This window comes from Trachypithecus francoisi, unplaced genomic scaffold (assembly GCF_009764315.1).
Source record: "Trachypithecus francoisi isolate TF-2019V2 unplaced genomic scaffold, Tfra_2.0 Lachesis_group21, whole genome shotgun sequence".
NCBI lineage: Eukaryota > Metazoa > Chordata > Mammalia > Primates > Cercopithecidae > Trachypithecus > Trachypithecus francoisi.
The window spans coordinates 7,996,870-8,024,688 of record NW_022681467.1 but is presented as its reverse complement, the minus strand read 5'-3'; the positions used below and the strand labels follow the sequence as shown (position 1 = coordinate 8,024,688).

The window sequence follows — 27,819 nt, the reverse complement described above, 5'->3', positions numbered from 1 at the left end:
GCAAACTATCACAAGAAGAGAAAACCAAACACCGCATGTTCTCACTCATAGGTGGGAACTGAACAATGAGATCACTTGGACTCGGGAAGGGGAACATCACACACTGGGGCCTATCATGGGGAGGGGGGAGGAGGGAGGGATTGCATTGGGGAGTTATACATGATATAAACGTTATGCACATGTACCCTAGAACTTAAAGTATAATAAAAAAAAATAAAAAAAAATAAAATAAAAAAAAAAAATAAAAAAAAATAAAATAAAAAAAAAAAAAAAATAAAAAAAAAATAAAAAAAAAAAAAAAAAAAAAAAAAAAAAAAAAAAAAAAAAAAAAAAAAAAAAGAAAGAGGGATATTTAAGATAAAACAGGAAGTCCAAGTGTGGCCGGCCAGGTCTTACTAATCCAGGCCTTCATAACAACTGTTTCAGCACTGACTGAGGGATTAAGTTAAATATAAAAGCTGACAGGGCCAGTGACCTTGTGCAAAGGCTGGACTGTAACAAAAGCCCACCAAGAGTTTTGCCTAGGCCTTTCCTGGCCTTGAAACATGACAAGATAATGAAGGAATTCTTAACAGGATACGTTTAGGATTAAGCAAGTTTTATTGGGGATCTGAAGAAACTCCCCAGGCCTCCACAAACGAGTTTACTAGGGTCTGAAGGAACTTCCCAATCCTCCATGATTTAGCAGGAGACAAGATAAGGGTAATCACCCCAGAACCTGGACCCATTTAGATTAAGTAAATTTACTCAGGCTCCAGAGGAAGGTCTTCAGGACTCAGATCTTAGTTACAGATTAAAATAATCACTTATGTCTTTAGATGAATACATACTTACCCATAGACATATAGCTTAGAAGGCATATAAGCTCTGGAAAGCTTTGTAATTTTGAGTTGGTCTAGCAGTATTTTCCAGGTCTTCTCCCTGTGACCGGTTACAGAAATAAAAACTCTCTTCCTCCCCAGTTCATCTGCATCTCATTATTGGGCCACGAGAAATAGCAGCCTGACCCTCAGTTTGGTCTGGGAACATAGGCATATATCCTAAATGGTCTGTGTAAGTCATAATAAACTTCGTAAAAGGAGAATTTATATGAAAAATCTTTATGTGATCAAGTTGGCTATAGTTAAAATTATTTATAAAAGTCTCTCTAGAGACTAGGCTTTGCTATTAAAATACCCTAATACACTAAAGAATTGGTTAGAACAACAAAATTTTCTTAAGGTATTGATTTACTCTTAATAAAAGTACAAGAGATTTTTGTTAACCCCAAAATTTAACTTTTATTGTGTCTTACTGTTTTCAGTTTTCTCTTCCCTTTGAGAAGGCCTGAGATAATAATTCACTCCAACTTTTTTATCAGCTTCTCTAACTTTTTATCCTCAGTTTCTAAATGCTGTTGTGACCTAATGCTAAAAATGTTTTATCTTAAAGATTTAAAGGAAATGTTTTCTTCCAATCCAATATAACATGCTGTGCTCTTAGCTTTTCTTTTTTTTTTTTTTTTTTTTTGTTGTTGAGACAGAGTCTCGCTCTGTCGCCCAGGCTGGGGTGCAGTGGCCGGATCTCAGCTCACTGCAAGCTCCGCCTCCTGGGTTCACGCCATTCTCCTGCCTCAGCCTCCCGAGTAGGTGGGACTACAGGCGCCCGCCACCTCACCCGGCTAGTTTTTTGTATTTTTTTAGTAGAGACGGGGTTTCACTGTGTTAGCCAGGATGGTCTCGATCTGACCTCGTGATCCACCCGTCTCGGCTTCCCAAAGTGCTGGGATTACAGGCTTGAGCCACCGCGCCTGGCCAGCTTTTCTTAATATGTCTAAATTGGTTTACAAAATTGAAAACCTGGCTGGGTGTCATGGCTCATGCCTATAATCCCAGCACTTTGGGAGGCCGTGGGGGGCAGATCACCTGAGGCCAGGGATTCTAGACCAGCCTGGCCAACATGGCAAAACCGCATCTCTAATTAAAATACAAAAAATTAGCCAGGCATAGTCGTGTGCACCTGTAATCCCAGCTACTCGGGAGGCTGAGGCAGGAGAATCACTTGAACCTAGGAGGCGGAGGCTGCAGTGAGCCAAGATTGCACCACCGCACTCCAGCCTGAGTGACAGAATGAGACTCCGTCTCAAAAAAAGAAAAGAACAAAGGAAACCTTCACTTAGGACACACTCTTCCTACGTCTAACTAATTAATGAAAAAATTCTTTTTTCATTAGTCTTGACTTGCAGGTTATCTAAATGGACTCCCCATAGGGAACAGCAGTCACACTGCAAAAGGGTTTATTTTGGGGGTTTTTGCCATTTGGTAATTGGACTAACAAACAGATTTTATGCTTTATTGAAATAATTCCTACATTATTATTAAGTTTTGATTTGCTTAGGAAAACTGAGATTAATTTTGTTTTTAATAAAGGCAATTACCTCCATGTAACTTTCTGTATTACTTTTAAAATCCTTGTGCTATTGAGTTACAGGGTTTTGACTCCTGGATGCAAAAAGGACCAAGTTCTGCTGAATCTTAAACACTGACAGCAGTTAAAGGCTCATCTTCAGACTCAGGAGGTGATAACACTAAAAATAAACTGCATTCATAAAACACAGAGCCAGAAATTAAAACTATTCAAACCCTCTAGGCTCAGGGACTATTGAAGAAAAGGTGGGTGTGTGAGATTGTAAGGGCTAATTTTGAGAGAGAAAATTATATCAGAGTTTCTCTATAGATTAAACATTAATAATCAAAGAAACACTGATGCAAGACCAGCATCTGGGCCCCTGTGTGAGATTAACAAGGTTTTTTTTGGAGTATTAACCTACTCTTTAAAAAATTAGAAAAGTTTATTAAAGGTTTAGGGAAATTATGTCTTCTGGTCAAGATGATTAAAATTTAATAGATTTGTTTATAAGACTTGAGGCAGATTTAACTGGCCTCATGCTATCTTTGTTAGTACTTATTGTTCGGGAAATTAAGTCTCCTCTCTCAAAGAATAAGGCTTTTGCCTTTTAAAAAAACATTTGAATTATCACTTTGGCTGAATGAATGACTTATTTTACAATGTCCTGTGATCCCTTTTATGATATCAAGTGTTTTAAACTGTTTTTATATTTGACAAACTTTCCAAAATCAAGTTCTAAATTCCTTTTAATTTTTTGATATTAGGTCCCCTGAAGTCCAGAAGAGACATGTTTTGCTTATTTGGTATCATAAAATCATACAAGAAGCGTCATCAAATATGAAATGGTGTTTAACCTTCTTTGGATTATATTTATATAAATGTGTTATTAGTATGTGTTCCAAAATTATATGAGATTCCTGTGATTCTGATATATCTTAGTATATGTTATCAGTAGTAATCATATTATGTCAAATTGTTGTATGCCACAGGAGTAACCAAATTTCCTTGTAAATTGTGTCTTTAACCATGACTGTTCTAAGACTTTCATTATTCACAATTGTGGTTTTACTTTGGTCTGTTTATTGAGTGGTTTATAATCAGCTATAGAACTGTAAGGAGTACTCTTAAATATGAGTTTCTGATAATATTAGAGATTGTTCCATTGGAATAAAGAGAAAAACTTCCAGAACTCTCATGGAAAGTTGATGTATTCATGAAGGTTGTTGATCAACTATTGAGAAGAACAGGAGTTAATTTCTTGGACTGAACTAATGAAAGATTGAAATAATTACCATAATCCTTTATGGCTTTTTATTTAAAAATTTGCCAATTCTTTTTGTTTTATTTTTCAGATTTAAGAAAAGTTTCTCTTCTTTTAAGCTATGTACAGCTTTTAACAATTGAGTAAATTATACTCTAGTGAGCAAAATTTAAAACATAATTTCTTTACCTCATTTCCCCAAAATTTGGAAATTGTTTGTAAGTATTCTTAATTTATGGCAATATAGTTATTTATATAAGCTCAATAAGAAACTGTTTTCTTTTATAACAGGATGTAATTGGAGATACTGGTTAGTTTACCAATACTTTGACTGGAATGACATATATTCAGACTGCCCTGAGAAAATAAGGCTAACTTTTAGAGCCACTAAAAACCCCTTGGAAACACTGGCCTTATACCTTGTTATTTACAGGGTCCTGTCCTGTGGTAAGTAAAGAGTGTCACTTTCTGACATACCCAGTAACCCCAAGGTTTTTTGGAGACCTCAAAAAGAGAGGAATTCATTCCATTTATACAGGTATCTACAGGCACAGATAAATCCTTGACTGGACTTACGGCTTTAAAAAAAAAGGCCTTATCTCAGATTCCTTATGGAAAAGCTTCCAGCAAAGCCAAATTTTTAAAAAAGAGAGCCTATATGGCAAATGATTATTTTTGCTGCACTTTATGTAAATAAGCCAATAATAAGACTAAAACTTACTTTACAAATAAATTGGTCCTACTATGATTTTGTCTTTAATTAAATGGGGGAATTGGAGAGAGAAAAATCATGTTTCAAAATAAACTCTAGTACAATATCTAGTGCATTGGATTCTAACCTTGTCAAGTGTTTTTCAACTTTTATTATACTCTACAATTTGGACTGAATTCTAAAATATTTCCTGGCTACAAGTTTCCAAAATAATGTTTTCATTTTGTTCTTCTCTCCTTTCCTTTTTCTGCTCATTTTTCCTGATTTTAAATACGGAAGCTAGACAACATAAACTTCAGAAGAAAATCACAGCAACCTATCTCTCTCTATAAACAAATTTTATGCCTACCTACTGATGTATGAACTTCAGAGTAATATGGCCAAATCGGTTTTCCAGGATTGTTCTCTCTTTTTAAAAAATATTTGTTATTTCCTCATCTTTCCTCTGCTTCCTTTCTCTGTCCTTCACCTATTTTTTCTTTGTAGAATGTGAGACTTCATAACTGGCTAAAAATGAGTTTTCCTACAACATGGGGACCTACCTATCTAGGAATAGGCCATCCCAGTCGTGAGAGATCAGACAAAACCTGAGATCAGAGACTCATTTTCTTCTAAAATGCATTTTCTGAAAGAGTTTAAAAGAAAAAGTGGGGAGGTTGGTCCAATGGTAGTGGGTTATCAGAACTTATTAACATTAGTGTCACTAAAGTTGGTATATGACCCCGCCACTGCTAAATTTGACTGGCTTTTTAAAAAGTGGTGGTGAGAATTGTGAAAAGAAAATAAATTTACTATGCCAAAGGAAAAATATTAAGCTGAAAGCTGAGTCATGCAAGCAACTACCTTTCCCTTTGTTCCTAAGTAGATAGCTACAGATAAAAGGTTAAATATTTGCACAGGTAGCTACTTTATGTTCATCTTATCTTACGTAATGTGTCAATTTACTTGCTGAGTGTGAGACCAATACATAATTGACTATTCCCTTGCCTTCTCCTTTTCTCTTACAATATGTGGATTACCATACTCTCCCTCTTTCCTCTCTAGCCCACTTTTCTCCTTTAAATATTGAAATCCTGAAAGTCATCTTTGGAGAAAGGCACAGACTTGTCTTCCAGGCTCATCTTTCACCTTGGCAAAATAAACTTCTAAGTTGATTGAGAGCTTTATCAGATATTTTTTTGTTCATACTTTCATTTTCTAGGACCTGATTCTTAAATTTCTTTGACAGTATTGAACACCTAGTTTATGCAAGGACTTATATACTAAAAATTACCCGAGTGTCTCTGATTCTGAACTTTTAATTTTTTTATGACTTTTATTATTTTTTTCTTTTTTGAGATGGAGTTTTGCTCTTGTTGCTCAGGCTGGAGTGCAGAGGTGCGATCTCAGCTAACTGCAACCTCCACCTTCCAGGTTCGAGCAGTTCTTCTGCCTCAGCCTCCTGAGTAGCTGGGATTACAGGTGCCACCACGCCTAGCTAATTTTTGTATTTTTAGTAGGGACAGGGTTTCACCATGTTGTCCAGGCTGGTCTCTAACTCCTGACCTCAGGTGATCCACCCACCTCGGCCTGCTAAAGTGCTGGGATTGCAGGCGTGAGCCACTGCACCTGGCCAACATTTTTTTTAAAGGAAATGATACACTTCTAATAGCTGTAAACAAGTTAAACTTAGTCATCCAGGAGTAATGTTACCGAAAAGAGCAGAGTAGGGAACTCTAAAATCCTGTCTCTCCACAAAAGCAATGAACAACCTTGCAAAAACTGTTAAGAATCAAATTTTTTGGAACTCTAGGAATCTATTAAAAATCAACAATAACAAGCAGGGGATGCTTACTGAAGAAAGACACTGCTGAATTTTGGTAAAAGTGCTGTGGTATTATAACTTACCTGTTTACCATGCCCCATCATCAGCTTGGTAGCAGCTCAGACAGCAGCTCACATTCCAGATGCAGGTTGCTGGCATCAGAGGGAGAAACACGGACTTATTCTCAAGGAATCATGGTAGTGTGTTTTGATCGTCTGGGCTCCCTGAAGGGTTGGCACAAGGACTTGCTTTTCTTTTACCCGACTCAAACTTTCTCCAAGTCATAAGCAGTTTCCGGGTGGTGTTTGTTGAAAGCATGTAAAAGCAAACATATTAGCCTTAGCCACCTGAGACAAAGGATGACAGTTGGAGCAAGCAACAAGCAGCAAGAAAAGTCTGGGAAGAAAGAGATTACATGTGGAGATACTTGGGGAAATGATGACTTTGAAAAGCTTCTGTATATGTGAAGAAATCCAGAAGGTCACATACATGCCCAGGCTGGACATATGCCCAGAAACACCTGAAAAGACTCTAATCTCTAACATCTATCTAACTTTTAGGCTCCACACGAGGGAGTGAAGGTTAAGGCAGAGTTTTAAACAACCTGGCTAAGCATTGAAGGAGTTCCCCATGCAAAGCCAACCTGCAAAGCCTGGGAGAGTATTTTATACTTTTGGCTCTCAATATTTCAGGAAATATCTTCAAATCACTAGCTAACCACTAAGCTAAAATAACAAAATTTCAGTGGCCAACCACAAGGAATATAGCTTTAACAAAAATGGTTTAGAGAAGTGTTTAAACCATTGAAGTGTTAAACAACAACAAACTACAACAAGCAGCAACAACAAACTGGAGAGGGAGGAGAATCTGATTTCCAAAGTTGTCATATTATGCAAAATCTCCAGTTCTCCACAAAATGTTATGACACATGCAAAGAAGCAAGAAATGATGGCCTATTCACAGGAAAACAAGAAATGTATAGAAACAATCCCTGAAGAAGTCCAGACACTGGACTTACCAGACGAAGACTTTAAATCAACTGTCTTAACATATGTTCAAAGAGTTAAAAGGGAACCATGGGCAAAGAACTAAAGGGAACCAGAAGAATGATGTGTCACCTTATAGAGAATATCAATAAAGCTATAGAAGTTATAAGAAACAACCTAATAGAAATTGTGAAGCTGAAAAGTACAGTTACTGCAATGAAAAATTAATTAGAGTGGTTCAACAGCAGAATAAAGAATAAGCAAACTTGAAGGAAGGTTAATTGAGATCTATTGTATGAAGCAAAAAGAATAAAGAAGAATTAACAAAGATAAATAATTCCTGGAGATTCAATGTACAACATGGTAATGACAGTTAACAACGTCATATTGTATAGTGACAATTTGTTAAGAGGATAAATTTTAAATCTAATTACATACATTTACAATGGTAACTATGTAGAGGTACTGGATATGTTTATTAGTTTGGTTGTGATCATTTCACAATGTACACATACGAAAACATCCAATTATACACTTTAAATATATATAATATTTATATGTCAATGATGTCTCAAGCTGTTTAAAAAAAAATAAACCAATCCTCAGAGAACTATGGGACAGCATCAAGCATACCAACATACATATAATGGGAGTCCCAGAAGGAGAAGAAAGAAAGGACTAGAAAATATATTTGAAGAAATCATGGTTAAAAACGCTCCCAATTTGATGAAAGACATGAATCTACACATTCAAGAAGCTAAGTGAACTATATAGGCTGGCGCAAAAGTAATTGCAGTTTTGCCATTACTTTCAATAACAAAAACCACAATTACTTTTGCACCAATCTTACACAAGTAGGGTAAATGCAAAGAGATTCACACTGAGATGCATTGTATTCAGAGTGTCAAAAGTCACAAAGAGAATCTTGAAAGCAAGAAGAGAGAAGAGGCTCATCACTTACAAAAGATTCTTAATAAGATTAGCAGTTGGTTTTTCTTTAGATACTGCGGATGCCAAAAAGACAGTAGAATAAATATTTAAGGTGCTGAAAGAGGAAAAACAAACAAAAAACTAGCTAGGTGTGGCGGCTCGTGCCTGTAATCCCGACACTTTGGGAGACTGATGTGGGCAGATCACTTGAGCCCAGGCAACATGGCAAGACCCAAACTCGACAAAAAATAGAAAAATTAGCCAGACATGGTGGCTACATATATAAATATAAAGTATTGTATTTTTGGCTTGTAACTCCTGTTTTTTTCTATGTGATTTAAAAGACAAATGTGTAAATAATCATTATAAACCTATGTTAATTGTCACACAATATATGAAGATGTAATTTGTGGCAATAACAATATAAGGAGAGGACAAAGCTACATAGGAGCAGAATTTTTATATACTATTGAAAGTAAGTTGGTATAAATTTAAACTAGAGTGCTACAAATTTAAGATGACAATTGTAATTCCCAGAGTAACAATGAAGAAAATAACTAAAAAGATAATGAGAAAAAGAAAAGAGAAGAAATCAAATTGATACACTTTTTTTTGTTTTTGAGACAGAGTCTCACTCTGTTGCCCAGGTTGGAATGCAGTAGCCACAATCTCAGCTCACTGCAAACTCCACCTCCTGGATTCAAGGGATTCTCCTGCTTCAGCCTCTTAAGAAGCTGGGATTATAGGCATGTGCCACCATGCTTGGCTAATTTTTATACAAAATGATACACTTAAAAACATCAATTAAACACAAAAGAAGGCAGTATTGCAGGAATTGAAAAATGAAAAATATATAATCTATATAGAAAACAAATCCCAAAATGGCAGAAGTAAATGCTTCCTTATCAGTAATTATTTTAAGTATAAATGTATTACTTAAAGGGAGAAATCAGTAGAATGAATTTTTAAAATATGAGCCAACTGTGTACTATCTACAAGAGACTCACTTTAGATCCAAAGGCACAAGAGGTAGGCAATGAATAGATAGGAAACATATATTACATGGAAATAGTAACCAAGACAGAGCTGGGGTGACTGTCCTAATATCTGACAAAAAAATCAAAAATTGTTACAAGGGACAAAGAATGATATTATGTTTATGTTATGTTATATGTTATGAAAAAGTCAATCCATCAAGAAGTTAGAATAATTATAAACATAGATGTGTAACACTGTGAGCCCCATAATATATATGAAACAAAAATTACCAAAATTAAAAAGAGAAACGGGCAGTTTTATAATAATAGTTGAAAACTTCAGTACCCCATTTCCACTAATGGATTACTGAGCTATAGAGCAACTAGATAGAAGATTAATAAGGAAATAGAAGACTTAAGTATCACTGTAAACCAACTAGACCTAACAGACATATGTAGAACACTTCACCCAACAACAGCAGATTATGCATGCTTCTCAAGTGCACATGAAATATTCTTCAAGGTATGTTAGTCTGCAAAATAATCTTCAATAAGTATAAAAAGGCTGAAATAACACAAAGCATCTCTCTGGCCACAATGAAATGAAAGCAGAAGGCAATAACAGAAGGAAAACTGAAAATTTCACAAACATTTAGCAGAGATGGGGTTTCACTATATATTGGCCAGGCCGGTCTCCAATTCCTGACCTCAGGTGATCCACCTGCCTCAGCCTCCCAAAGTGCTGGGATTACAGGCCTGAGCCACTGTGCCCGGCCTGTTTGCCATCTTTTGAGAAATGTCTATTGATATCTTTAGCCCAGTTTTTGATGAGATTATTTTTGCTGTTCTTAGTAGTCTGAGTTCCTTATAAATTCTGGATATTCATTCCTTGTTGGATGCATAGTTTGCACATATTTTCTCCCATTCTGCAGGTTGTCATTTTACTCTGTTGATTATTTTTTTGGGGGGATACAGAAGCTTTTTAGTTTAATTAAATTCCATTTGTCTATTTTTGCTTTTGTTGCCTGTACACAAATTTAATAATTTCTCATGATCTCTTGGGTTAATAGTAAGTCACATCTGAAATTAGATTTCAGAATTAAAGATATTGGTAACACTATAAATTGGAAATACTTCTTAGCCAAAGTGTCCTCAAAAAATAATTCTTGGCCTTAAATGGGAACAAGGAAGGCTAAAATTTAAAAAGTATGTGTGCAAATCAAGAACCTAGGAAAAATTCAGCCAAATAAACCTAAGAAAAAAAGACAAAGGAAAGTATTACACAAATTGGTGTAATAGAAATGTTGGCATAATCAGTAATGGCTAGTACTATATCCACAATATTGCTGAGGCAGACAATCATTTGTAGTTCAGATTAAGTTAACCGTCATTAATTTCAGGAAAAATAAATATTACACTGCAAAACATTTAAAAAACATATATTCCATGTTTACAAAAATGTATATACATACACAAACACAAATACACAAATATTTCAAGATTTGAAAGTCTAGATAAAATAGATGTTTAGGAAAATACAGCTTATCAAAATTTAAACAAAGCAAGTTAAAAAATAAAAAGAAACCAAAATCACAACAATTGAAAAGTTAGACAAAAAATTATCTCAAAGACACCATACCTTTGAGGTATTATTAAAATTTTTACCAAAATTAATTTGCTCCATAATCCCAGTGTTTAATCAATGGGTCCAGAAATAGATGAAAAGGTAGAAAGTTAGCAAAGCATTTGTTTAGTTAAAAACAACAAGAAGGCCGGGCGCGGTGGCTCAAGCCTGTAATCCCAGCACTTTGGGAGGCCGAGACGGGTGGATCACGAGGTCAGGAGATCGAGACCATCCTGGCTAACACGGTGAAACCCTGTCTCTACTAAAAATACAAAAAACTAGCCGGGCGAGGTGGCGGGCGCCTGTAGTCCCAGCTACTCCGGAGGCTGAGGCGGGAGAATGGCGTGAACCCGGGAGGCGGAGCTTGCAGTGAGCTGAGATCCGGCCACTGCACTCCAGCCTGGGTGACACGTCTCAAAAAAACAAAACAAAACAAACAAACAAAAAAAAAACAAGAACAATTAAAACAACTAAACAACTAAATCCTACTTATTAGCCTAACGGTAAATATACTGAAATAGCAGAGAAACAAATCCTGCAATGTAAAAAAAGACTGACACAGCCAATTAGGGTTTACCAAGAAGTGTAAGGATAGTTCAACATTAGAAAAACCTATCACTGTAGTTTCCTAAAGGAATTGACTTTTAAAAAGAAAATAACATTTTAATAGATACTGTAAAATTATGTTACAAAAGAATGCCATACCTGACCAGAGAAATTTTAGAAGTACTGGAAGAGAGAAGATATTTACCTGATGAATGAAATCAACCAAAATCCTGGAATAAACATTGTATTGGATAGGGAAATGCGACAATAAATGAGAAAATTAAAAATTCTTCAAAAGATTTCCACTGTTATGGTCCCAACTCAGACCATTAGAACAAAGAAATAAGGTTTACAATTGTTATAATGAAGTTATATAAAGTTATAAGTAAAACAAAACCCTCAGCAATTGCAAATGTTATATTCCAAAATATGTGATGAAAGAAACTGAAGCCGGGCGCGGTGGCTCAAGCCTGTAATCCCAGCACTTTGGGAGGCCGAGACGGGCGGATCACAAGGTCAGGAGATCGAGACCATCCTGGCTAACACGGTGAAACCCCGTCTCTACTAAAAACTACAAAAAACTAGCCGGGCGACGTGGCGGCGCCTGTAGTCCCAGCTACCCGGGAGGCTGAGACAGGAGAATGGCGTGAACCCGGGAGGCGGAGCTTGCAATGAGCCGAGATCCGGCCACAGCACTCCAGCCTGGGTGACAGAAAGAGACTCCGTCTCAAAAAAAAAAAAAAAAAGAAACTGAAAACCTAGGGGAAAGAAGCCAATCTGAAAAGGGTGCATACATTGTGATTCCAACTATACAGCATTCCGGGAAAGGCAACACTGTAGAGACAATGAAATGATCAGTGGTTGCCAGAGACTCAGGAGGAGGAAGGGAAGGATGAATAGGAGGAGCACATGGGATTTTCAAGGCAGCAAAACTCTTCTGGATGGTACTGCAATGGCAGGCACATGACATGCATTTGTCAAAACCGATGGATTTTTCCTGGGTGTGATGGCTCACTCCTGTAATCCCAGCATTTTGGGAGGCCAAGGGGTGGTGTTGCTTGAGCCTAGGAGTTTGAGACCAGCCTGGGCAACCCAACTATACAAAAAAATATGAAAATTAGCCAGGTGTGGTGCCGCATGCCTGTAGTCCCAACTACTCAGGAGGCTGAGGCGAGAGGACCCCTTGAGCCTGGAAAGCTGAGGCTGCAGTGAGCTGTAATTGCATCACTTAACTCCAGCCTGGGTGACAAAGTGAGACCCTGTCTCAAAAACAAAACAAACAAAAAAACATAGAACATTACAACACAAAGAAAGAACAGTAATGTAAACTATGAACTTTAGTTAATAATGTTTCAATAGCGGTTCATCAATTGTAACAAATGTTCCACATTAATATAAAATGTTAATAACAGGAGAAACTATATTGAAGGAAGAAGGGGTTATGGGAATTCCTTTTTTGCCCAAATTTTCTGTAAACCGAAAAATTGCTCTAAAAATAGTCATTTTTATAAAGAGAGTTTTGGTAAGAAAACCATGTAAGAAAGAAATAAAACATTCTTATATATCTGCAAATTCCAGTGACAAAACATCATTAAAACTACATCCTTTAGACATCAAGAAACACTTTAAGTACCTAGAAACTAACCTATGAAAAAATATCTAAGATTTACAAGAAGAAAGTTACAAAATTTTACTGAGAATATTTCTAAAAGCACATATAATTTAAAAAATACAAACATGATTTCTATAAAAGATTCAATACTTACAGATGTTAATTCCTCCTTTTTCTTACATGCATATTGATCTATAAATGCAATAACATTTTTTTAACTTGAGATTTTTAGTGGATTTGGATACTAAGGTTCATTTACAAGATAAAATTTCTGAGAAGAGCAAAGAAAATTTTGTTAAAGAACAATGGGAGATCCTTTTGTAGTTCGTGTGACAATGGGGTGTTCACACACATGTGTGACCTGTGCCACCCTTGAACCTTGTTATGACATCGTCACATTACCCATCCAACATGAACTTGAAAAAAAAAAGAGGGGGACATAAAAAGAAAAAAGAATAGGAGACATAGGAGACTTCCTTTAAAAGATTTCAGAATTGCACTGTAAGCCATAGTAATTAAGACAGACTCCTATACATATGGGCTTTGAGTTAATGACAAATACTGCATTTCAAAGAGGGAGTAAAAATGAAAGACTTTTAAAGTGTTGTTACAAGCTGTATTTATCCTTTGCAAAAGGTAAGTTAGGTTGCCCACTTTATAGTACTCCCTAACTTAAATTCTGGAAAGGCAGGTTCCTGGCAGCTACTAAAGGTAATAAGTAGATTTCTGCTAAAGGAAAGTCTGAGAGGTCAAAGAGCTATGTGTCTAGAAGTTTACCCTGGAAGGAAAAGCCCTGAACTTTACAGGAAGGAGGCCAGGACACATGATGCCATAACTCTTGCCCCAAGTTACTGTCAGGAACCCTGAGTGAACCCGTATCACTGCTACCAGATCACAGCTGAAAAAACTCCTACCTCCTCCTTCTCCAGAGGAAACCTTCTTACTGAGGTGTTTGTGCTCCTGTATCCAAAGAGCCTGGAACACAGAATACATGTACCTCATGGAAGAACATTCTGGAACACTATGAGTAAGGCAGTAAGGAGGCACCTGTGAGCTGCTCTGGAGACTAACCACCATGAATATGATTCCTAAGAGACAATCTCACTTACAAATGATCTATATAGGCCGGGCGCGGTGGCTCAAGCCTGTAATCCCAGCACTTTGGGAGGCCGAGACGGGCGGATCACAAGGTCAGGAGATCGAGACCATCCTGGCTAATACGGTGAAACCCAGTCTCTACTAAGGAATACAAAAAACTAGCCAGGCGACGAGGCGGGCGCCTGTAGTCCCAGCTACTTGGGAGGCGGAGGCAGGAGAAAGGCGTAAACCCGGGAGGTGGAGCTTGCAGTGAGCTGAGATCCGGCCACCGCACTCCAGCCTGGGCGACAGAGCCAGACTCCGTCTCAAAAAAAAAAAAAAAAAAAAATCTATATTAACTCAAGTTAATAACTAATATTCAAGTTAATAGCTAATAGTTAATATTTTGGCTGGCACCCTTGAAGATCTGTTTCTACCCATATTCCTGAGTTTTTAATTTTTATCATCGTGTATAAATGATATACAACAATTATAGGCATTTTCAATAAAACTTTTCAGAGAAAATTAAATCAACTTGCCCCAGACAGCTCTTTCTGTAAATGCAGCCTACCATCAAATTTCTGTGCTCTTTTTATAAATTCCCCCAAACATTTAAGACTCCAATTTCCATATAAGTTTGTGAACTCCATGTGTTCTGTAGGACTTGTTGAAATAAAGATATAATAAATCATGTAAAGAAGATAGCTGCAAAAAAGTAAAAATGAGAGAACATAATATTAGTCTTATTAGAATAAAAATTGTAGCCATGAAACTGCTATGAAAACCCACAAGGCTTCCTATTCTTGTATTCAGTCCTCAATCAGAATTGAGCCCACCTCTTGCCACTTCCCTGCTGCAGGTTTGTCTTGAAGGGTAATGAAAACCATGCAGTGCTATGCTGCTGACTTGTACAAGATAATAGTGACATTACATTCAGCTAGAGCGCTGAGTGACAAGAAAGATAGTGAGAGATCTTACCAGCCACATTAGTTTTCTTTTTAACCAACAGGCATTGGGAAATCACTGAAAGCTTCAAATAGTAGATACATTTTAGAGAGGTCACTCTGGAGCTGTGAAAAATGGATTTACTGGAATAAAGCCAGAGGATGGGAGGTTATTTGAATGGCTTCTCTCATAATATAATTGTAGGAAAATATGAGAACCAAAATATTCTGGAACTAATTACGGAATTAAAATCTGATAACGAAGGATGTCCTGGAAGTGTCATGTTTATGACAGCTATTTGTTCTGTTTCGTAAAATGTTAAGAGATTAAGACACCTACAGCTCCAAAGGAACACTTGCTTATGCTACCTTCACCCAGTTGCTCACCGGGATATCATCTACTTTCTATAAGACTACAATTACAGAGCTTTCTATAAGATTACTATTAGATAATAATAATTGCTATTATCTAACAGTATATGTTGGTGTCTCCTAGTAAATTTCCTGGCAACAGACCCAAACAGTGAGATGTCAACAGCAGTGGATGCTTCTAGGGGATAGAATGAGCCATCTTTGATGAATAAAAATTGCATGCTTCACAGAGAGCATGGACATTTTTTGGATATGTGTGGGTAAGTTCTGAACACTGAGGTTGAAGAAAGAAAACAAGTGCCAACCTGTGAAGAGTATCACATATCAAAATAAGAAATTTCAACTTTATTCTGTGGATAAAAGGTATTTCTAGGATAAGATGGCAGAATTTACAAATCCTCTTTCTCTACATCTAATAAAATTAAGCAAAATTGAAAAAAATAGATATATATATATCAGTATCATTTAAACATCTTAGTTAAAATATGTTAATAATGGTCACAGAGAGACAGAAGATTCCAGGAATTTTTTGGCTCCTTCTTCCAAGGCCATTTCCACCCTATGAGAGCACTATGAGGGAAATATTGTGAATGGACGAAATTCTTAAGTACTCCGTCAAACTTGGAGGGAAATAACTGAAGGGACACTGAGGCATCCCAGAGGAATGACATGGAATCACTTTCAATAGTGATGTGTGACGGTTATCACAGCCTACCCACTTACACAGGCCTCACAGGCAGCCCTCCTACTTGGAGAAGAGGGTTTCTGGGAAATAGGTCTACACCAGTGATTCTCAACCAGGGAAAATTTCAGCCTTTAGTGGACTTTTGGCAAAGTATGGAGATATTTTTGTCAAAACTTGGGGAGGGTAAAGTTTCTATTGTCATGGTAGAGACCCAGGATGTTGCTAAACACCATACAATGCACAATACAAGGCCTCTCAAGTGAAGAATTTGTGGGCCCAAAATGTCAATAGAGCTGAGGTTGGGATAAGCCTTGTCTAAATGGTTGCAGAGAAAACAAATAGCATTGATTTATACTAATCAATTAACAATCTTATTCTTTAAAAATAAATAAAAGTTCACCAAAAAGGTTTCGAGGTCACTGAATACATATGAAAACACTGACAAAAATAACAATGACAAGTAAAGTGAACAGGTAACTTGAGGAATCAGGTCATTGTTTCCCTGGTCTTCAGTGACTGTGTCCACAGTTCATTTATTCTGGTAGGAATAACTCCTTTTCTGCATCCATGCTTCACAGAATCTCTCCTTTTCAGACATCCTGGGATGAAAGGATTTGGCTTCTATTTTTTTAATTTTAATTTTATTTTTTTTTAATTTATTTTGAGATGGAGTCTTACTCTGTTACCCAAGCTGGGGTGCAATGGCATGATCTCGGCTCACTGCCACCTCTGCCTCCCGGGTTCAAGCGATTCTCCTGCCTCAGCCTGCCAAATAGCCAGGATTGCAGGTGCCTGCCACCACAACCAGCTAATTTTTGTATTTTTAGTAGAGACAGGGTTTCACCATGTTGTCCAGGCTGGTCTTGAACTCCTGACATCAGGTGATCCACCCGCCTCGGCCTCCCAAAGTGCTTGGATTACAGGAGTGAGTCACTGCTCCCGGCCCTTTATTTTTAAAACTGTATTTTTTGACATCTGTTTTCTGTCTTCTTAGGCTATTAAATATAAGCTATTAAATAATGTGGATAGTTAATGCTCTTATCCCTCTCAAATCCTTCTTTCTATGAGCTATGAAGAGGGTCTTATTTAAACGGCTGGTCTGACTCTCATAGATTGACACTGCTCCTTTCTTTTATTGTGAAAAAATTAAACTCCTAAAAGTCTTTTGGGAACTCTCAAAGTCTTTTGGGACTTCTCAAAAAACATAAGGCGTATTCACCTACATAAATGTTGAAAGATTATATCTTTTTTATTTTTTTTTGAAACGAAGTTTTGCTCTTGTTGCCCAGGCTGGGTGCAATGGTGCCATCTTGGCTCAGTGCAACCTCCGCCCCATGGGTTTAAGTGATTCTCCCGCCTCAGCCTCCCTAGTAGCTGGGATTATAGGCACCCACCACCACACCCAGCTGATTTTCTGTGTTTTTAGTAGAGACGGGGTTCACTATGTTGGCCAGGCTGGTCTCCAACTTCTGACTTCAGGCGATCCACCAGCCTTGGCCTCCCAAAGTGCTGGGATTACAGGCGTGAGCCACTGCGCCCAGCCAGATTATATCTTATGAATAGAAGTGATAAGACCATATGGAATTACTGGACTAGTAGCATAGTTAAGCTTTTTGTTTAAGACAACAAAACGCGTTTTGAAAATGCTGCTCTCTCTCAATGCTGATAGTGTTTTTCTCCTGTGAGTGGCCCAAGAATATTATAAATAGTTGGTAATGGAGCCTTTGAAGTTGAACAAATGTTGCAATAGCTGTTTCTCGACTGAGTGTAACAGTTTCATGATTAAGGGAAAACAAAAGTGTTATTTTTTATATTCCAAAGATTCATTCTATGAGGTGGCCATAAAGTCTAGAATTAGATACTAATGTTTTGTCATTCATTATAATGCAATATTAATAAACCATTGAAAATATTTGCCTTGTTTCCAGACTTGGTGGCCACCTTGAATAATTCTTGCTGTCTTCTGGGAAGGACAATGGAATTTATTCCTGCCTTAAAAATCATACATCATGACTATCCCCAGAGAATGTCCTTTTCTATTCCTAGGAGTGACTTCTAATCCTTCACACTGGTGAGAAAAAAGATGCATATTTCATCCCGTTAGTTGTGCTGAAACCCATGATTTACTTTCTGAAGATGTCCCAGCGAGTCCCCAGTCAATTCACTGCCACATATATCCTGTTCCATAACGAGTGCATCTTCCTTATAAAGAGTGCCAAGACTCTTGCCGGTTCCTCTCCCTTTGTCCTTTCATGTGAGCGTTCTTTGGCTACCTTAGTGGAAATATAGATCTGTCTTCCCCTCATCCTCTCAATTACAACAAAATAAGATTGTTCACTTTTTAGGTTTATGGGATAAAAGCGCCCAGCCCAGGTCAATGAAACATCAGTGCATTGTATTGACTCTGAACACTTCAGAATTTAGAGCTGCAATTGAATGCCAGCTGATGGAGACAGGGTGCATATCAGACACGTAGATAAAGTTCAGGTTTCCTGAGGAACCAGGTATAGAGAAAAACAAGTCTGATATGAGGAAAATTGCACAATTTAGAGTAGTACTGCCATGTAAGTGGTTTCTGCAAACTAGGAAAAGTAGAGCTGAAGTTATTATGTGGATAATTCAAAAGAGGAAAGTGTGTACCTTTTCAGAAGCAGAAAAATCTTCAAACTTCTTTCTTCCTTTTGTGTTTAGCAGATCCTCCAATGTGATCTTTGCCTTTGGCGTTTGGGTGAGGTATAAGAAATGGCCTGATCCCCGATTCCATACTTTACTCCCCCATCCATCCTTCCTTTCCAGATAGACAATTCTACCCAACAACGAGTCACTCAGTAAGTCTCAACAGCATTTGCTTTTGCTGAGATTGCTCAGCAGCTGAGGGTCCTTTGCAGGGTGAGACCAATAGGAAACAAACACCTTTTCCATGGTCCTTTTTTTTTTTTTTTTTTTGACAGAGTCTCGCTCTGTCCCCCAGGCTGGAGTATAGTTGCACAATCTCGGCTCACTGCAACCTCCATCTCCTGGATTCAAGCAATTCTCCTGCCTCAGCCTCCCAAGTAGTTGGGATTACAAGCGTGCACCACCACATCCTGCTAACTTTTGCATTTTTAGTAGAGACAGGGTTTTGCCATGTTGGCCAGGCTGGTCTTGAACTCCTGGCCTCAGGTGATCCACCTGCCTAGGCCTCCCAAAGTTCTAGGATTACAGGTGTGAGCCACCACGCCTGGCCCTTTTCCATGGTCTTTGAAAGACGATGCTTATTTCCTGGTCAGTGGCTTTAAAAAATCCCCATTCTGGCTTTCTTCAACAAACTCTCTAGTTTTCCCTTAAACAATTTTGTAAAAATTAATAATCTTGAAAATATTTTCACAAAAAGTAAAATTAAAGGGACATCTTTTCTTGGTTTTCCTTCTACGGCCCCACGTGCAGTACTTTCACCTTTAAGCAGAGTGGTTTTGATAGTCCCTAAGATTTCAACCTGATCTCACATTCTGCCATTCTACCCAGCTCTTAATTCAGTTTGCTTCCGTTATCCTAACAGGTTTCTACTTATTTAGAACCTGGAAATGCTGCTATTTAACACCCTGAAACACTAAGACAAACTTATGATAGGCACCAATTACTGAAGGCCAAATGAGTGAAATGTGTAGTTTTAGGACTTTACAAACATCTCATTTAATCTTCCTAGCATTCTATGAGAGAGGCATGATTCCACACTTATAAACAAAGAAGGAAGGGTTGGGGATGTGAAGCATCTTGGCCAGACTTCTGCTGCCAGTGAACAGTGGAGCTGGGACTCCAGCCCAGGCTTTCCCGACTCAGAAGACTGAACATCCAGGAAGATGTTAACTACTTGTGTCGTGTCCCAAACAACCCGGAGTTCTCAGTCGGCTTGGCTCTGCTTGTGACCTCACATCAAGAATAGCAGAGCTCACCAAAGTGATGTTCACCTCTGTTTGTTGTTTTTTCCTTGGCTTAAGCAAAGGAAGTAGCAGTGGAGAGTCTGAGCCCTTAATCCTCCTCCCTAAGTCCCCATTTATAATAGAAATAAAAGGCTGTAAAGTCCACTGGGCTTGGGTCCAGGCTCATCTGTGGAGGAGGCAAGCTCATGTTCCTCGCCTTCCCTTTCGATGTCCATTATGTTGTGCCTCTGAAGCACACACTGCCATTACCCTTGCCATTATCTGTATACCTCAGGGAATTCCCCAATTTGATCATTGTGTGTGTGTGTGTGTGTGTGTGTGTGTGTGTTGTTTGTGTGTGGTTTGAAAAAGATTTAGTAAAACATTTCCCAACAAGTGAAAGTTCTTGGCTGGGTGCGGTGGCTCACGCCTGTAATCCCAGCACTTTGGGAGGCCAAGGTGGGGGGATCATCTGAGGTCGGTAGTTTGAGACCACCCTGACCAACATGGAGAAACCCCATCGGTACTAAAAATACAAAATCAGCCAGGCGTGGTGGTGCATGCCTGTAATCCCAGCTACTCGGGAGGCTGAGGCAGGAGAATCGCTTGAACCCAGGAGACAGAGGTTGTGGTGAGCCGAGATCACGCTGTTGCACTCCAGCCTAGGCAACAAGAGCAAAACTCTATCTCAAAAAAAAATAAGTAAATAAAGTGAAAGTTCTTGTATGGCATAGATATGAATTCCTTCCTATGGTAATAATTAGGTTATTCCAGGAAGTACAATGTCATTCTTTAAATAAAATATTTCCTGTTTAAAACTTTTCAAAGGAGCAGACCACCTTGGAGATTTTCCTTAGGTTTGGAATGTGTATAATTCATTTTATTAAGCCATTCTTCATTTTAAGGTTTTGGCTATAAAGTTAAAAGTATACTAAATAAAAATAAACTATTTCTATTTAATTTAGAGAAGAGTCAAGGGAAGAAAAATGAAAACTCAATCTTTATGTAAACTCCAAGGATAGTAGGGCTTAGAGGGCTTTTCTAGTTTTAGGAGAATTTGTACTACTAATTTTTATATGTTCCTGTTTTTGAGATGAATGGATCTCTGGGGGAATTGTTGAGTTACAATGGCATTTCACTGTGATCCCTGTCAAGCTCAGATCAGCTCTCTAACCCAGTGATGACCTGTCTCTTTGTTTACTGTCCTGTGAAATGTCAGCTAGAGTTTTCCAGAGATCATGCATGTACCATGAGGCAGAGTACTTTCCCTCAGTGCAACAGTTGCTGGCTCTCTTCATCTTGGTATATGTGCTTTAATGCAAAGTATCTAAACCTGCAGTGTGATCTGTACATGTTATCTTATTAATTGTATTATTGATCATTTTTATTATCTTGCTTGAAGATTTATTCATACTTTTTGATTTGATAGAAACAAATATTTTTTCTGCTGTTTAAAAAGGATCCAAAAGACAGGATGAGAATGATGTCCTACCAAATAGAAAATATTAATGAGGTAAAAACTATTAAATGGAACCCCAAAGAAATTATTTGGTTGAGAATTATAATAACTGAAATTAAAAATGTACTGGAGGTGTTAAATAGTAGATTTGAGCAGGCAGAAGAACTGATGGGCATGAATACAGATTCAGACTACGTAGTATGAGGAACAACAAAAAGAATGAAGAAAAGTGAACAGAGCCTAAGAAACACCACCAGGTGGACCAACATGCATAACAGGAGTCCCAGAAAAGGAGTAATAGAGGAATAGAAGGAATAGTAGAAAAAGTAATGGCCAAAAAATCCCCAAATTTGATGAAATACATGAATCTATATATTCAAGAACCTCAAAATACTCCAAGTAGGATAAATTCAAAGAGATCAACATGTAGACACATAACAAACTGTCAAAAAGATAAAGGCCATGAGAGAATCTTGAAATCAGAGAGAGAAGCAAATCATCATATACAAGGGATCTGTAATAAGAAAAACAATGGATTTCTCATCAGAAACAGCGGAGGTAGGAAGGCAATGAGTTGACATATTCAAAGTGCTGAAAGAAAAAACATATCAACCAAGAATTATATATCCAACAAAATTATTCTTTTAAACTGAAGGGGAAAGTAAGATATTTCTGCATAAACAAAAAAGTTTATTGCTAACAGACTGACTTTACAAGAAACAATAAGAGAATTAAGTGATACATTAGGAAAAGTCTAACATAAAACACAGTAATTGAGAAATAGAGGAACATGAGAAAGTCAGAAAACAAATATTAAAATGGCAGACATAGATCCTAACTTATCAATAATTACATTAAATGTAAATAGATTACTCTCCAATTAAATTTCAGAGATTGGCAGAATGTATGGAAACTGTGATATTACTATAACAGTACCCAAAAGAAAGATATAGTGGCTATTCCAATATCAGGAAAAAAAAATGGACTAAGTAAAAAAAAAAAAGTTATTAGAGACAAAGAAGGACATTTTACAATAATAAAATGGTCAATTATTCAGGAAAATACATCAATTATAAACATATATGCACCTAACAACAGAGTCTCAAAATACATGAAGCAGAAACTGATAGAATTGAAGGGAGAACTAATTCAACAATAATCATCAGAGCCTTCAATATTCCACTTTTAATAGTGGATAAAATAATTAGTAGATCATCAAGGAAATAGGAAACTGAGTAACACTATAAAACCCTAGCAGGGTCTCACATAGATATTTGTACACCCATGTTCATAGCAGTATCATTCACAATGCTAAAACATGAAAGCACCCCAAGTGTCCATTGCCAGAAAAAATTGACAAGCAAAATGCAACATATACATACAATGGGATATTATTCAGCTGAAAAGAGGAAGTGAATTCTGACATATGCTACAATATGGATTAAACCTGAGGACATTATGCTAAGGGAAAAAAGCCAGGTGAAAAGAGGGAGAGAATCAGAAAAAAATAACTATTGAATACTAGGCTTAGTACCTGGGTGACAAAATAGTCTGTACAACAAACCCTCAAGACATGAGTTTACCTATATAACAAACCTGCACATGTACCCCTGAACCTAAAATAAAAGTTAAAAAAAAAAGGAATTGAAATTACCCTTTCCTATCAAAGTCTCTGTTCTTTATGTAAAATATTCTATTTGGGGGGTATGTATGTATCATAATTCTATTTTTCAAATAGAAATTAAACAGTAATATATACATATACACATATGTATGTATATATACATACATATATTACATTACATATGTATGTGAGAGGAGGGTTATATTAAAAAAGCCAATCAATCACAAAAGACAAATAACTGTGTGATTTCACTTATATGAAGTATTTAGAGTAATCAAAATTATAGAAAGTAGAATGGTGGTTGCTGGGGACTGGGAGAAAGGGAGTTAATGTTTGATGGGTATGTAGTTTCAGTTTTACAAGATGAAAGAGTTCTGGAGATGGATGGTAGTAATGGTTGCACAACTTTATAAATGTATTTAATACCACTAAATTGTACACTTAAAATGGTTAAGATGGTAACTTTTATGTTGTATGTATTTTACTACAATTTTAAAAATTGGAAAAAAGAAGAAATGGAAAATATGAACAGACCTATAACAAGAGATTGATTAGTGATTATTTTAAAAGTTTAGTATGGATATAAGGGCTTCAGAGGCATAGAGGGGAACACCAAGACACTCTGGGCCACCCCAAAGCATGTGGACAGGACAATAGTAAGGAAGTTGGCTTCACCCTAGTGGAAATAAGGTAAATTCCTTTACCCACTCCATAGCAAGGCATGGGAAAATAATAACCTGCCCACCTGCTCCATATCATCCTTCTTAGAACAAAGCCTGAGAAATAACCCAAGTTCCCTTAGCCAGAGCAGTGTCACTGAGAATGGGGTGATATAGTTTGAATGTTTGTCCTGTCCAAACCCTATGTTGAAATGTGATTCCCAATGTTAAAGGTGGGGGCTGGTGGGAGGTATGTGGATCATGGGAGTGGATCTCTCATGAATGGCTTGATGCTGTCCTCATGAGGGTGAGTGAGTTCTCAGAGATCGGGTTGTTTAAACTGTGTGGCACCTCCCCACTCTCTTACTCCTGCTCTTGCCATAGGATACACCAGCTCCCCATTTGCCTTCTGCCATGAGTAAAAGCTTCTTGAGGCCTCACCAGAAGCAGAGCAGATGCCGTTGCCATGCTTCCTGCACAGCTTGCAGAACTGTGAACCAATTAAACCTCCTTCCTTATAAATCACCCAGCCTCAGGTATTCCTTTTTAGCAACACAAGAACAGCCTAACCCAAGGAGTAAGTCCTGTACTTAACAATCTCCTACTTGCTAGCCATCGACTTGCTAATAATACTGATTATGCACAAAGGCCCACCAGCCACTGAGCAAAATCGTCATATTATGTATAACAGACATATTGGTGAGAACATCACATCTGGCAGCCACATAGGTATATGTTTAATTATGTCCATGTGGTTTAAGAAAATTAAAAATATTCCAGTTGTTACCTTTGGGGAGTGGATGGGGGAGATTAGTGAGAGTTCCAGGCATAAAACTGTGCACCATACACTTTTATATATTTCATTACTGCAGATTTTATATTGTGTGAAAATAGAAATAAAGATAACAAATAGGATAATTTACATATATTTTGTTACATCTAGCAAGTTTATATCTATATGAGCTAAGCGTGCCAGTTCAAATTCACACTCCCTAAATAAACCAGAGATCTTTCCATGAAACGTTGATATGAAGTCTTTACTGAAAAAGAGATAAAAAGGATATGGACAAATTAAGGCAATTAGTCCATTTATTAAGGTAAATAGCAGTGCTCTTTTATTTAAAAGAAAGATGGAGAGGAAAAGAGGGTGAGGGAGGGGTATAGGAAAGGAAAAGGGGCCGGGCGCGGTGGCTCAAGCCTGTAATCCCAGCACTTTGGGAGGCTGAGACGGGCGGATCACGAGGTCAGGAGATCGAGACCATCCTGGCTAATACGGTGAAACCCCGTCTCTACTAAAAAATACAAAAAACTAGCCGGGCGACGAGGCGGGCGCCTGTAGTCCCAGCTACTCGGGAAGCTGAGACAGGAGAATGGCGTGAACCCGGGAGGCGGAGCTTGCAGTGAGCTGAGAGCCGGCCACTGCACTCCAGCCTGGGCGGCAGAGCAAGACTCCGTCTCAAAAAAAAAAAAAAAAAAAAAAAAAAAAAAGAAAGGAAAAGGAGGTGACGGCTCGGGGAGGAAGAAGGAGGGAAGGTTAGGACATGGAGACAGGAGACCAGAGGATGAACGGGAGGATGAAGGTAGTCTAGAGGAAGGAGGGTTGGTTAGGAGATTGCGAAGGGAAATTTAGGGCACAGGGAGGCAAAGCAGAGTCTGAAATATTTAGCGAATTCCATGGAGATGTTTATTAGGCCCCAGCCAAAACATGTCAGACTGGGTGTGTATCCTAATAAAAAGCTTGATAAATTTGTGTATGTTTTAAGAAATGTGTTCAATTCTACGCTTCCTTTGTCTTTAGATGCTCAATGTATTTCAGAGCTGTCCTTGAAGAAACACAGTCTGCCCAACCATGGGTAACGACAGTCCTGTGCCACCCACAAGCTATCGTCGCTCACTACCTGCAAATTCCCTGTTCCCAGTTCACCAAGAAACAGTCTTCAACCTAGGAGGGAAGGAGGAAGAGAAAAGAAGCATGACGCACAGATGGAAGAGAGGGCACAAGGTCCCTCCTTCCTCTCCTTGGGATGCTGCTCTGTGGCCCCAGCACTGCTCCCCAGAGACCTCTGCTTTGCTGGGACAAAACATCCATCAGTTTCTGGGGTTGAGTTCTTCCCTGGAAAGGCAGAAGACTGTCTATTCTTTGTCTAATGAAAGCCTGAAAATATCTGTATGCTTTTGTCTATCACTTCAGGACCAAATGAAGACAGATGAGCAGAGAAAGGATGGCTCATCCATGTCTTTTATGTAAAGGAAACCTTCAGGAAGTTGTTATGAATGTTTTTGAGGTGCTGGCGTGTTGGGGAGAAACCAAAAAACTCTTCAATTTTGTAGTTGACCAAGGAAGAGCAGAAACCTGGTTCTGAGGCATTTAAACACAGACAATGGAAAAAAAGCAACTGGAGTGAGTTACTGGGACTCCCTGCAGTGGTAGATTGGAGAAAGATGAGACAAGGATGCACTCCAGCAAGGGAGAGACTTACCTACCTTTGTGTTTCCATGAGCCCAACTCCTGACGCTGGGGCCCAGGCTGCCAGTTAGAGACGTCATCATTACTGGACCACAGAGGAAGCCCTACCATCCCCTGGAGAAGTCAATTTCACACTGGAGCATTTGTGCGCCTAGTACCCTAGTTGCACGGAACTCAGAATGCAGGGACTTCTAGGTATATTATGACTTAAAACAGGAGGTTCTAGAACACATGAGCACAGGTGACCCATGGGAGAGGTAGGCGTCTGTAGCTGTTCTGGAAACCAACCACAGTGAGCACCATTTTAAGTAAAAATGTTCTAAGTTACAGATGACTTGAAGGAACTTACTTTGCAGAAGTCCTTAAACAATGTTTTCTACCTAATATCCTCATGCCATTTTTGGCATCTCATTAGAACAGTTTTCAGAGAAAAAGCCTCTCCAGTGATGATCTAACTTAACCCAGGCAGCTTGGTTTTCTGTCACTGTAGCATAATGTCAAAATTCCTTTTCTCCATTTATTATTAATCACATAACATCCTAAATCCTCAAGAAAACTATTTGGAAATAATATGGTACATCACTTTCAGCGTGTGCTCTATAAATGTGTTATTATTTTGAAAAGTGAATGGATGTCTAAATCCCAAGAACAAGCACAGAAAAGCAGAAGAGGGCTAGCAGCTTGTCTTCCCAGAATGAAATTTGTGCCAACCACTGTGAAAAGTTGAAACTCCAATAGTCATTCCACACACATAAAAATCTGATGCTTAGCCTACATATTTTTGGAACATCTAATAAGTTAATACTTTAGTGGGTTTTTTTCTACATTTATAGTAAATCTGACACATAAAGACCTCCATCCTCAGCCACCCCAACTCTGTTTGAATGGCACCTGGTGGCTTGTCTGATGAGCTGCAGCCACACTGCCACCAGCTTGCCCAGCCTCAGGCTTCTCCTCCAGGGCTTGGATAGGTAAGTAAATGACTCCATTGACATGGTGACTCCCAGCTTCTGGAAACCAGGAAATAAATATGAGTTCTAAGAGAGCTGAGAAATGAAGGCTTGAATTTGTCATAGATGTGCTTTCTTTTCCTCTTCTCGCTAGCTTGTGACCAGCTGTTGGATTGGAGTTGGGTAAACTCACATCTTGCACACAGGCCTCTAACTTCTGCTTGGTATTGATGGGGAGAAACATCTCCGGCTTTGCTGAGTGTGAGCCCCTACAGGATCCCAGAGTAAAGGGAAGACAAGAAGCCTGAGTGAAGCCCAGGCAGGACTTTTGAGGGGCTTGTCTTTCTTGACAAGTGGAGGGAGGCCACAGAAACTTTCTGAGCCATCACTGTCATGGTCTTCTCCGTGCAGGCCACCTTGGCAGCTCTGAAGGGATGTGTTGAGGAATGCAAGGACAGGGTTGGGGAGATCTGTAGGGTGGCGATTTTATCAAACCTGCAAGAGATGACCTTGGTCTAAGCTGGCTGTTGTAGGAAGAAAGAGGAGGAAAAAGGATTCAGAACAACTGAGGAGATGCAACCCACTGGGCTGGGCACTGGCTGTGAATGGGAGGAGGAGGGAGAGCTGGGCTGACTGTCAGGGAGGATCCTTGGGCATGTTGGGTGAGATCAGCTGAGTCAGAGAAGAGGTGACAGGGCAGGGCCTCAGGACTAGAGCTTGCCTGCTGACACAGCATAGCAGAGGACGCTGAGGGGATGAAATCAGGCAGTCAGGCAGGAAGTGCGCTGGGCCCCAGAGCCTCCCTTTGCCATTGCCTCTGAGTGACCTCCCTGGAGGAAAAAG

General features: G+C 38.4%; 1 long non-coding RNA gene and 1 other non-coding gene across 2 annotated transcripts; one reads left to right on the top strand and one right to left on the bottom strand.

Moving 5' to 3' along the window:
* Positions 1-832: 832 nt before the first annotated feature.
* LOC117068414 lies at positions 833-27,819 on the bottom strand. The gene is made up of 3 exons (XR_004431113.1): positions 26,044-27,819; positions 6,249-6,317; positions 833-921 (listed from the first exon to the last, which is right to left on the bottom strand). It is a non-coding gene; the product is annotated as an uncharacterized LOC117068414 (long non-coding RNA).
* LOC117069169 lies at positions 13,153-13,252 on the top strand. Its single transcript, XR_004431417.1, has one exon. It is a non-coding gene; the product is annotated as a small nucleolar RNA U13 (small nucleolar RNA).